This window comes from Pinus tabuliformis, chromosome 6 (genome assembly GCF_031772625.1).
Source record: "Pinus tabuliformis cultivar Carrire ecotype Pingquan chromosome 6, CPIR1, whole genome shotgun sequence".
In the NCBI taxonomy this organism is placed as follows: Eukaryota; Viridiplantae; Streptophyta; class Pinopsida; order Pinales; family Pinaceae; genus Pinus; species Pinus tabuliformis.
The window spans coordinates 1,819,204,430-1,819,217,443 of record NC_142292.1 but is presented as its reverse complement, the minus strand read 5'-3'; positions in this window follow the sequence as shown (position 1 = coordinate 1,819,217,443).

Below are 13,014 nucleotides of genomic sequence, written 5' to 3'. Positions count from 1 at the left end.
AGCCACACTTTCATCATTATACATTTTGAGAGTCTCATACTGAATTCTGAGAGTTTGAAGTTTAGCATGCTTTACCTGTTCATCTCCTTCATAGCTCGTGACAATTTTGTCCCATATCTCTTTTGCGGATTTATAGTGCATTACCTTCATGAATTCTGATTGAGATATACATCCTAATAGACTACTGACTGCTTTTGCATTTGTTTCATACTTCTTTTTCTCGGCTGCATCTGTAGGAGTAGCTGAAGGAAAAGCGTAGCGTGTCTCTACGATGTCCCAAACTTCTGTACCAAGAGAATGAAGATAGGCAATAACTCTTACCTTCCAATAATTGAAGTTTGTCCCATCAAAAACCGGTGGCCTGATTGATGCTTCTTTCTCGTAGTTGCTCGTGATGAACGATCTACCTTCAAGCGATCAAGCTTCTCTGAAGGACCTGCTCTGATACCAATTGTTGGAAATAATACTGAGAGGGGGGGTGAATCAGTATTATCTAATTCTTTTAATAAATCTTCCTTATTTGTTCTTTGAATTATTTTTTCATGTCAGTACCATAAAATAATGAACATGAACAAAGAAAAATAGATAGTCACACCAAAGAACACAAGATGTAAGGTGGAAACCCAATGTGGGTGAAAACCACCTGCTGCAATATGTCTCTATCTTCTTTCAAATTAGAAACTTCTTTTACAATGGTTTTGTACTGGTGTAGTCCTTTACCAGTACGCAGGCTGCAACCTGCAGAGAGCTACAACTCTCTCTCGTTTTCCAGTCTCTCCTGGAAGGGAGCTACAACCCCCTACTTCTTTTCTTACAAGGACCACTTTTCATAAATTTTCAAACTGGATCCATAAGCATCAAATGATCATCAAGTATAAGAGAATCACCCAGTCAATGCTAGGACCAAACCCAGAACACAGCAACGATAAACAAAGATTTTAAGAGAAGTAAGCACCCTGCTCAACTGCTCGCCTGCTTACGTAAGCACCCTGCTCAACTGCTCGCCTGCTTATGGTATGCACCCTGCTCAACTGCTTGCCTGCTTACAGTACGCATCCTGCTCAACTGCTTGCCTGCTTACGTACGCACCCTGCTCAACTTCTCGCCTGCGTACCTCGCTCTGAGTCCATTGAACTCCTTGCGGACCTCCGCACCTGCAACCCTTCTGTGCTTGCGTATGTACGCACCTGAAACCCTTCTGTGCCAGTGTATGTACGCACCTGAAACCTTTCTGTGCCTGCGTATGTACGCACCTGAAACCCTTCTGTGCCTGTGTATGTATGCACCTGAAACGCTTCGTTCCTGCGTATGTACGCACTTTTCTTTCACTGTACCTGCGTACCTTCGGGCATAGATGATTTCAAGACTTCAAGAATAACCCAGACAGTCAGATCTACAGATCTGAACATGCGCCGAAGAGATCTCAATCCATCAGTAGATTCGCCTTATTTAGATCTAGACATTACTCCCAAGAGATCATAATATTTCAGATCTAGCCCTCATAAGATATTCAACACAAAACATGCTCAAGCCAAATGATCTCCTTTGCTTTATATAGGAAAGCTCTTCCTTAAATCATGGATCAATACCACGAGCCGACACCATAATAACATAATACCGTCGGCTAAATACCAAGAGTAAAACATAAGAAAACCCCACATGTGAATTTCTTTGCCTTGAAATGTGTGCACTGGGGGTACGCACCTCCTGAATGGGATAACTGCGGGTATGTACGCACTTTATGTAACACTGACCTGCGTGTACGCACCTTATGTAAGGTGTACCTGCGTACCCCTTATTTTCTTCAATATTTGATAGCTGATCATCAATCTCTACTTATGACTTGAAGTACTGTGATCTATCACTTGAATGGGTTGCCATCAAGGACAACACTTTAGCCATAATGCCAACAGTCACTTCGTGCAACCGATTCTGCCATCGCTCTACTTCTTCATCTGAATCCGAAGTGCAGGAGCTTTCACACTCCCACGAGATCCTCCCATCTACAATCAGATTTACTCAATCCTTGTCTCATGCAGTTATCCTGTAAATACAATCAAGATCATCGTCTCTATCATCGTCGTGCTCTGGTTCAGTGTAGCGCGCTCCTTCGGCTGGGTTTAGTGGGATTGCTATGCATAGTGAATTTTTCTCGAATATCATTTTGCGCTTCTTCAAGTTGATGACTCCATTCATATTGGTGGCCCAGTCTATTCTTAACAGCGTGGGATAGGTATTGGAGCTCATTGGACATCAATCCTCCATCATTAATCCATAAACTACGGGGGATATTCCACTAGACAGTTTGTCATAATGGATCTGATAATAATATATACTACAGTTTTATTAACTTCTAGATCTGTAAATTTAAGTTTAATTAGTGCATGCATGCAAATTGAAATTATGCAGAAAAGTAGATAAAGACAAAATAAGTTCACACAAACATAAGACACAAGATATGCTCTCTAGGAAACCTTTTAGGGAGAAAGCCCAACTCAAAGGTGAGGTCACTTCACTCTCTTTATGGTCTATAATTTACCTAGGACAAAGAATTAAAGGTATTATAGACTCATGTGCATGGATATGCCTATGTTACTTTATGCAACAGATCAATAAGATTGCGAAATACATAGACATTGAAGTAGTTAGAGAAAAAACAATAGGAAAGCATGTAAATACAACAAGTTTAATAAGGAGTTCACCCAATGCTCTTGGGCTATGTCTCCTGGTCCAACCTTCACTGGTGGCCTCTCTATTATGCTTTCAAAGCAAAGTTTTTACAAAAGTGAGCTCAATTTGAGTCTCACACAACATATATAAGTCAGTAGGACTAGAGTACACAGACACTCCTTACTGAAACTTGACCTCTACTAGTCACACTAGTATGAGCCCAATCTGAGACTCATACATGACAGTTCTATGCTGAGGAGTTCGCTTGAACCTCTCAAGCCTTCTCTGGAGTACACTGTCTCTCTAACTCTCTCTGGCTCTGTCTCGATGCTACCTTTGCTCTACAGGCCAGCTCGACTTACTTTCTCTATTCTTTGCTCTTAGCTTTCTTACTCGCTTTCTCATTACCCTTCTAGCTGCTTGCTTTGTCTCTGTCAGCTTGTGGCTTTAAATCGAGTCTGCCTTTTGACTGTTCATTTTCGCTTCCCGACGTTCTGGTTCTTCTACCTCTGTTTGTTTGAATTCCCCTGTTTTGCATCATCATCACTGTGTAACGCTTCATAGGGAGGTGGCCACCTATTCCATAACGAACTGAGTGTTATTTTTCTTGGAAATGTTTGAAGAGTCGTTATTTCTGTTTAACTCCCAGATTGCCCACAAACATGATTCTTCTGCCAACTCGCCGTTCATGTCGAACTTCGAACTTTATACAACTCGGCCTGTTTAACCCATTGAATCTGGTCATCCGTCGGGTCGCATGTCCACTGTCGATCTGGAGCCTCTAGATCCTACGGTCTTCGTCCATATCGGGCAGGTAAGTTGCATGGCGTTTACCCATCTAATGTGAGCGGTTTTCTCTCTCTTCCATCGGACGTGTGGCACCTAGTGTGTGGCATCGAGAGGGACTCGATTGAAACCGCTTACCGTTCGAAGTCCTTCTGATATCCTATCGGTTTTCGTGTGGGACCCACCTCTGACAGAATCAGCGAATTCCGTACGGTTTTTGACTTTTTGGGTCCAGGTAGCTCGGGGCTTTTTCTTCTCTTAGGGGTTTACTCGGCGATATGCGATTAGCAACTTGTCGCTAGTTTCATGTCAGAAACCTCCCCCGTTTCTCCAAAAGACCTCTCGTTTTGTTGTTTGTGGCAGCGCACGTTACCATGGGCCAACGGTCTGCGCGCTTGACCGAGGGTCCTCGTTGCTCCGTACTGCCCACAAATTACAATTGTTTCGAGGGTATTCCTGATAAGTTCGACTTTTGTGAGTCCTTGAGACTTTGGCATGAATTTTACAGAGTTATGAAAACTTAGAAAGTGTTTTAGGATCCAATTCAGATCACAACCTTCCCACTGAAAAAGCTTTTGGACCACCAAAAGTTGGTTTTTAAGCATCCATCAAGTGAGGGTACTGATTCCTCGCTTGCCCAATTTCTATCCATTTTTCACTGCTTGGTTTTGAACCTTTGAGTCCAATTGTGAGGTACTCAACATCCCCTCTGCGCGTAGTTCTCACCTTCTTGTCTAGAACTATATCCTCCTGCAATTCATTAAGATATTCAAGCAATAGATCATCAATAGAAGGCAATTGACTCTACTCTTCGGGATCTTCAATCAATGAAGGTTCAAATAGTCTCAAGTTGTCTGCATTAACAACTGAGTATATGTGCATGTAAGCTGGTAAATCAAGGCAAAAAGCATTCTCACCAATTTTCTCAAGTATCTTGAAAGTTCAACACCTTATTGGCTTCAACTTCTTACCTTCACCTTGCATTCTGTCTTTCCTGATGTACATCTAGACTTGATCACCAACTTGGAAACTATGCTCAATCTGATGCTTATCATGCCTTGCCTTGTACTTGGCTTGGCTCTTTTCCAGCTGTTCCTGTACTACCTGGTGAATCTCTTGTATTTGTTTAATGAACTTAGTTGCCTTGTCCACATCACTGTGTCCATCAACCACTATGTCTTTACCAAAGACAAAATCCAAGGGAGACCTTCGTGTGAAACCAAAACAGGTCTCAAAAGGAGATCTCTATGTAGAAGATAGTTTAGATCGGTTGTAAGCATGATGCAAATAACATAAATGTTCATCCCAAAGCTTGGGATGCTTGCTGCAATAGCCTCTGAGCAACCAGATCATTATCCTGTTGACCACTTTTGTTTGGCCATCTGTTTGCAGATGAAAAGTTGTGCTCTTCCTCAGTCTAGTGTCCATTAATTCCCACAAACTTGACCAAAATTTCCCAACAAATCGGGTATCTCGATAAGATATAATGGAAGTGGGTAATCCAAAATGAACCCATATATACTGAAAGAACAACTTTGCAATTTGTTCAGCTATAATTTATTTGTTACAAGGTATTGGAATACACATTTTGCTGAACCTATCCACAACAACATATAAATAGTCATGACCTTTCCTAGATTTAGGCAATCCCCCAACGAAGTCCATGGAAATACTTTCCCAAGGATGAGAAAGAATTGGTAGTGGAGTGTACAAGCCTAGTTTTATATTGCTGTGCTTGCTTTTAGCACACATGGTACACCCTATTACATATCTAGAAACTGTTTCATTCATTTTTGGCCAATAACAAAATCTTTGCAGCTGTGCAATTGTTTTACTTACACCAAAGTGACCTGATATTAGAGAAGTGTGTGCTTCTCAAATTATCCTTACTCTTTCAGTTTGTGGAATGCATAAATTTCCAAAATGATACAAGAATTGGTCCTTAAAATGATAATCTAATTCTTCTACTTGTTTTCCACGACTTAAAGTTGCATATACATCTTTAAAATCTATATCTTGAGCATACAGTTCAATGTAGCTTTCATGCAATACTGAATTATACTTAAGTATAGTAGATGCATTTATGATTGGTCTGGAAAACATATTTGCAACTTTATTCTGTATGCCCTTTTTATATCTGATGACTAGATGAAACTGTTGTAGAAAACCCATCCATCTATAGTGTCTTGATTGCTGCAACTTAGTTTGGGAGTGTAAATATTGAAGTGGTTGATGATCAGTATGTATAACTATCTCTTTGCCCATTAAATAATGTTTCCACTTTTTCACACTCTGTACTAATGCATACAATTCTTTATCATATGTGGTATAGTTAACTACTGCAGAATTAAATGTCTCAGAATGATAACATATGGGTTTACCTTGATATATCAACACTACTCCCATGGCATAGTCATTGGCATCCGTTTCAATCTCAAATGGTCTTTGAAGATTGAGCAGTGCTAGTACTGGTGCTATATTAATCTTTGATGCCCAGATATGTGATGATGTCCTGCCAGTGATGTCATATGTAATAATGAAATTCGACGTCTCCATCACCTCATTTTTCAGCAGCCCACCAATGAGAAAAATCCATCAATACTAATTCTATCGAGCTACCCAGGTATGAGAAAACTCCATCGCTATTTGAGGGAATGAGAAAAGTCCATAATAGCATCATCAGTAAGTCCCTTTATGTTAATCGATAAACCGATCATTCTGCTACACGTTGCAATTCTAATAATAGTAATAATAAAAATAAAATATAATATTTGTTTAGTTGAAATTTTTTTTTTTTTTTTTATGTAATCTGATTAGTTCTATTATAATTTTATTTTATTAATAAAATTATTAATAATTATTTCTAATAAAATATTTATATGGCATTAAAATAAATACAAATAATAATGATTTATATTTTGTAATTTGATTAGGTGTGAGATCAAATTAATCTAAAATAAAATATCAATTACTTTGATTTTTTCGTGCTTTTCCATAATATTTATGTGAGTTTTTTACTTATCTAATTGACGATATTGTAATATTTTTTTTATAAGGTTGTAAGTGAAAACTGGTTGTATGTAATAGATTTATTGTTATTGTAACAAGCCTAGATCCATTTTAACTCTAGATCTACATAGCACCAAGAGGGATCAAATCCCTTTTCACTCTAAAAGAGGTTTGCACCTCAAGAGATTTGATCCCTCTAGGGGCTTGGTAGATTGGGAATTAAGATGAATAAGGTGAGTTATATATATATATATATATATATATATATATATATATATATATATATATATATATATATATATATATATATATATATATATATATATATATCTTTTGAATACCATTGGCAAAACCATAGGCTTTCAAAAGTTGGAGCCCAAAAAATGGTAAATTAACTATTTTACTTCAATTTTATTATTATTATTATTATTATTATTATTATTATTATTATTATTATTTATGTAAACAAGACATTACAACATCTCTTCCATACTTGGCTCGAGAGCGCCTTTAGGCACAATAAAAGGTCTAATCATTTCCCATTCGTTTTTCCTCAATGGGTTTTCCATGTAAATTATGCCTCTAGTTTATGAGTTAATTTGTTTTTAGTTTCTTTTTCTTTGATGTCTTTTTATTAACAATTGATATGAGAGCTCCAGGTTCTTATTATTAAGAGTGTAAGCTAGGTCGGCTTAGGAGTATGTAGACTAATACGATAAGTCATATGCAGAAGTTGAATGCAGTCAATTTTGACTTATTGAAATCTATAATGGTGGATATATTGATTATGAAGGATCAATATTTCTGAATGGAAGGAGTGGCAAGGAAACCCCAAGAATGACAAATGAAGCTTGGAAGTCGTTGGAAAAAAATGCCATTGCTACAATGTGGCAATACCTAGCAAAGAATGTCTACTTTAATGTAGTGGGTGAGAAGACAACATAAGGGTTATGGAAAAAGATGTAGGATTTGTATGAGAAAAATGCAGCATCAAATAAATTATTATTGATTAAGAAGATAGTTAACCTCAAGATGAAGGAAGGTCCTTCAATCGTAGAGCATTCGAACGAATTTAATATAATACTAGTGAGCTTGTCTCTGTCAAAATTGTTTTGGATGATGGAATAAAATCCATCCTATTTATGTGTTCCATGCCAGATAGTTAAGACAATTTGATAGCAGCTATGAGCACTTCAACACATGTTAGGACCCTAAAGTTTGATAATGTTAGCAACAATTTAATGAATCAGGAGATGTGACACAAATCAATTGCGCAAAACCAAAGAAGAGAAGGTATAGCCTTAGCTAATTATGGAAATAAATTGAGCATCACAGACAAGGGGATTCAAAATCAAGAGGTAGATCAAAATCAAGAATAGGAAGACTTATTTGTTTTCATTGTGGAAACCCATGACATAAGAAAAATGATTGCTTGTTTTGGAAACAAGAACAAAAATAAATCAACACATATCAAAAATAAAGTAGCACAAATTAATGGCACAAATTAATGTGAGACCACTGTGGTAGCTTCTTAAAGTGATGCCCTATTTACTATTTTGGTAGAATAAGCGTGTTAATATAATTCTTGCAGTATCATTGATTGGGTACTTGACTTTGGGGCATCTCACCATGTGACCCCATGCAAAAACAATTTTATTACATATGAAATGGGTGATCATGGTAGATTACATTTAGGAAATCATCATTTTTGTAATATTGTGAGAGTGGGAGATGTTCGAATCAAGACAAAGGATGAGAAGGGTATCTTGTTGAAATAGGTTAGGCATGTCATAGATATATATGTGAGTGTGATCTCTATGGGATGATTGGATGATGAAGGTTGATTTTTCTTCTATTAACCAAGGACTCGTATTTTTTTTAGTCACCCAAATGTCAAGAAGCCTTTGAAAGCATTAAGAAAAAATTTATATCAACACTTATCCTACAAGGGCCCAATTGGAATTTTACCTTTTCATATCCACATTGATTCCTTAGAAAGGTAGATAGGGGTAGTGCTTGGTCAAAAATTAGATAAGATTCCTTATGCAATATATTTCAACAGTAAAAAAAATATATAATGTTGAGTAAAATTATACTATAACTAAAAAAAATAATTCTCACTTTTATTCATGCTTTTAATAAGCTTAAATAGTATATTAGTGGTTATGAATCTTTTACACACACTGATCACACTGTTATTAATTACTTAATAAACAAACCTAATGTCAATGTTACGATTATTACAGTGGCTATTATTTTCGCAACAATTTTATTTGAATATAATTGATAAACCTATAAAAGTGAATGTTGTTGCATATTTTTTGTCCAAACATACTATTGTTATAGAGGAAGGCATGGTGGACAACCCTTCCCTTGATAAACACCTATTTTCCATTTGAACATACACTTGGTTGGTTGACATAACAAACTTCTTAGCTATAATAAAATGACACGCCCATTTATCATATAGGGAGAGATGCAAGATCATATATCAAAAGTCCTCCTACATATTGATTGAAGGTTTCCTATTTTATTTAGGGCCTAACAAGGTCTTAAGAAGATGAGTGGGCGAAGATGAAGTGTATGATATTCTTTAGCCCTACCATGATGAGCCCTGTGGAGGGCATTTTGTGGCCAAAATAACAATCTACAATATCTTGTAGAATAGTTAAATTTTCCCTACACTTCACAAGGATGCTCATTGGTACACTTCTAAGTATGATGAATGTTAGATCATGACAAATCCTCCTAGAATAAACAAAAAAAATTATAACTAAAAGTGTCATTTGAACCATTTGAGAAATGGACAATGGACCTCATTGGACATCAATCCTCCATCATTAATCCATAAACTACGATGGATATTCCACTAGATAGTTTTTCATAATGGATCTGATAATAATATATTAAAAAACTGAATTTTTATAGTACTACAGTTTTATTAACTTCTAGATCTGTAAATTTAAGTTTAATTAGTACATGCATGCAAATGGAAATTATGTAGAAAAGTAGAGGAAGAAAAAATAAGTTCACACAAACACACATAAGACACAAGATATGCTCTCCGGGAAACCCTCTAGGGAGAAAACCCAGCTCGAAGGTGAGGTCACTTCGCTCTCTTTATCTATCTAGAAATATGGATGCAGGTAAAAAGATTTAATGTTTGTGGCCTGTGGGCTACTACAGTGCACAAATCCTCTTTGTGTGCTCTACCTCTTACCTCTCATGTCTATCTATCCTTAGCTATGGAAGAATTTCTCTCGAAAGAATGGAATCCCTCTTCCTCCTAGTGGTTTGGTTGTAACACAAGTCGATAGCCTACTATTGGTTAATTTTGGCTATATCAACTCATAACTAGAGTTACAATATAAACTCTTATGGAGTGTTTTACATCAAAACACATGGCTAGTTCCTTTTCCATGAATAATGTGGGTTGATGTGGCATCCTCTTGAATTATAGGTTTGAAAACACGAAGGTAAACTTCTGAGTGGCATAACTTTTGCATACCGACTCTGATTGATGAGCTTGTTACGTTGTTGCAAAGATATTTGTGTAGAACAACATGGAATGGTGATGCGCTAATGTGGTGAATTTTTACCCCAAAAAAACGTAGTTTGTTGCCTCAAAATACTCCTCGAAGGTTTCAGACCATGTTTTGTGAAACTCAGTCTTACCAGTAAAAATGGTCTCGTGAGTGATTCCTCCACTTTTTGCACTCCAAATGCATCGAGATGGATGAAAAACAATATAAAGATCCAATCTAGATCAATTGGGGAAAAATAGCTACATCATTGTTTGTAGTGATTATTTGAATAAGTGGGCTGAATAAAAAATAGTCAAGGTAACCATGGTGCATAAGATAGGAATTTTTTTGAGGGAAAACATGTTATGCAAGTTTGGATTCCCAATGGAAATACTTATGGATCTAGGTATGAAGTTCAATTCTGACCTTATAAAAAGGATTATTGAGTAGCACCACATCCATCACAAAAATTATAATCTGTATCATCCTAAAGTTAATGGATACGTTGAGGTACCAAAAGAGAGTTTGAAAACATCCTAACAAAATTCATCAACATGAGTAGGAAATATTAGGTTGATAGGCTCACTAAAGCAACATGGGTCTATAACAATACATATAAGACTGTTATAGGGTTCAACCCCTATGAATTGGTTTATGGAAAGAAGGCCATGATCACCATTGAATACGAGTTCCCCACATTAAGGATAACTACATAGCTAGAGTTGGATCTAATAGATGCTCATGAAGTAATAAGAAAATAATTGAATTAATTAGAATAACATATGAGAAAGCTCTCTTTCATAATGAAATAGTCTATATGCATAGGAAAATCTAGCATGACTTATATATCAAAATTAAAGACTTCAAGAAAGTTGATTCGGCCTTGTTTTATAAATCCAAGTTTAAATATTTCAAGGAAAAAATAATGACCTTATGGGTACGGATATACTTGGTAGATAAGTGCTATGACAATGGCTATGTGTGTATTAGAAAGATTAATGAAGAAAAAATTATTATGCTAGTAAATAATTTAAGACATATGGTCTACAAGAGACCTTTATTAAAAGATGAGTTCATACACATAAGAAAAAGACAGGATTTGGATGTAGTTAAGAGTATAAATATTCCCAACCCATACAATGACTAAGAAAAAGAAGAAAATGGAAGGGAAAATGTAAAAAGAGAAAATAAATAAAAATTCTCAAGTGAAATCCTCCTTTGAGGCACATGGGACAAACTCTGAAACTAAAAACCTATATGAGATTTTTTTGAGTTTGCAAGATAAATTTTCCCTGTTAGAAAAACCTTTACAAGCCTAGTAGTGTAGGGAAATGGAGGAAACTATAAATGGCACCAGTACCATATGAAAAAAAAATCAAAGAAACAAAAAGGAAAGAGAGAGAGAGATAGGAAAGAAAAAAAGAGAAAAAAATAAAGAACACCTTTTTTCATATTAATCCTTTTTCTTTGAGTTCATGATGTGAAAATTTCTAAGGCCTATCTATAATAAATAATTCACTAGATCATACCACAAGGATACAAAAGAAAATAAAATATATAAATATGCAACAGATATATACGCCCATCTTACATAAAGTTTATCTCAAAATAAAAAATAAAAATCATGGGTTTTCTACTTGATAGCACCATGCTCGAAATTCACTATTCATCCATTTTATTGCATAATCCATGCCCATCCATAGATACCATTTTACACCTTACCAATCTCACCCACAAGCTCACATTTCTCACCTAATCGACTTATATATGAATGCAATATATCCAATCCTACATATTTGTAGAAAAGCTACAAGTACTGTAGTAAATCTACAAGAAGCCCCAACATTTGTTAGAAGATACATCTCAAGAAAACATTTATGAATTTAGTTTTAAAATTACAAGGATATCCCTATCCAGATAGTTGAAACACTCAGTAAGAAGGAAGAACTAGATTACATCTCCTATAGGATGCTTTGTATACCTATACGACTCATACATATAGAATTATGTATACACAACCGTCAATCCACACTCCATGACATCACCAATTGATCTTGAAGAAATACACCACCCTCAGTTATGAAACCTTAAGCCACCCACTCTCGTATTGTTTGCATGTAAATTACATTATGCATGGTATCAAGGTTGAAACACCAAATTTGTTAGAAAAAGGTGATAACTATGGAAATATCCAAAAGCACCACACATGTTAGAGTGGTTGCAGTCCCATCATGTAAAGAACATAAACAGGGTCCTGCATGTGCACAAATTATCATACATCAACTCAAAAAAGGAGGTGGTAACATCTGAGATTAGTGGCTCACCGGTTGCCTAACTTTGAAATCATCATCCAATAAGCACCAAAATTGACTAATACGTAGATCAATTGATGAGGAAGCTCTCCATTCTGTTAGGTCCCTATACTTCTAGTGTACCCCCTTATTATTAGTGAAACCCCCTTATTGTATTGTTGTGCCCATGAAGTCCCCATGTTGTTATTATTATGCCCCATCGAAGTCCACTACTCTTATTTTTTTTCCCTACAATATTATTCTTATGTAGGCTCTCATCATATTAGGAACCCTTAGACTCCTATATATAGAAAGGAGGTCTTGTCATTTGTATCATCGAATAATTGTTCATTTATGTAATGTAAAGGAGATTCCCCCTATAAGAGGCTTATTTTGAAGTCGGTTATCTATCTTTTCTTCTATTTTGTGAGTTTGTTCCATAACATTTGGAATGAGAGCTTTGCATTCTAGGGTTTCACTGCTTCTAACAAGTCATCGTAGCATTTGTTCTATAACTTTCTTTATACAAAGTTTAAGAACCTAAAATTCAACCCCTTTTGAGCCAAAATATTTCAGCACCTCGTATCCAAATTTCAGATCTTATCTCACTATAATTTTAGAGATATGAGCTGAGGAATTTAGGGTTTTTGCAGGCTCCAAGAATTCCATTTCAAATAGATCATCATGGAATTTTTGCTATAAATTTCATTTTACGAATCATTAGAAGCTAAAAT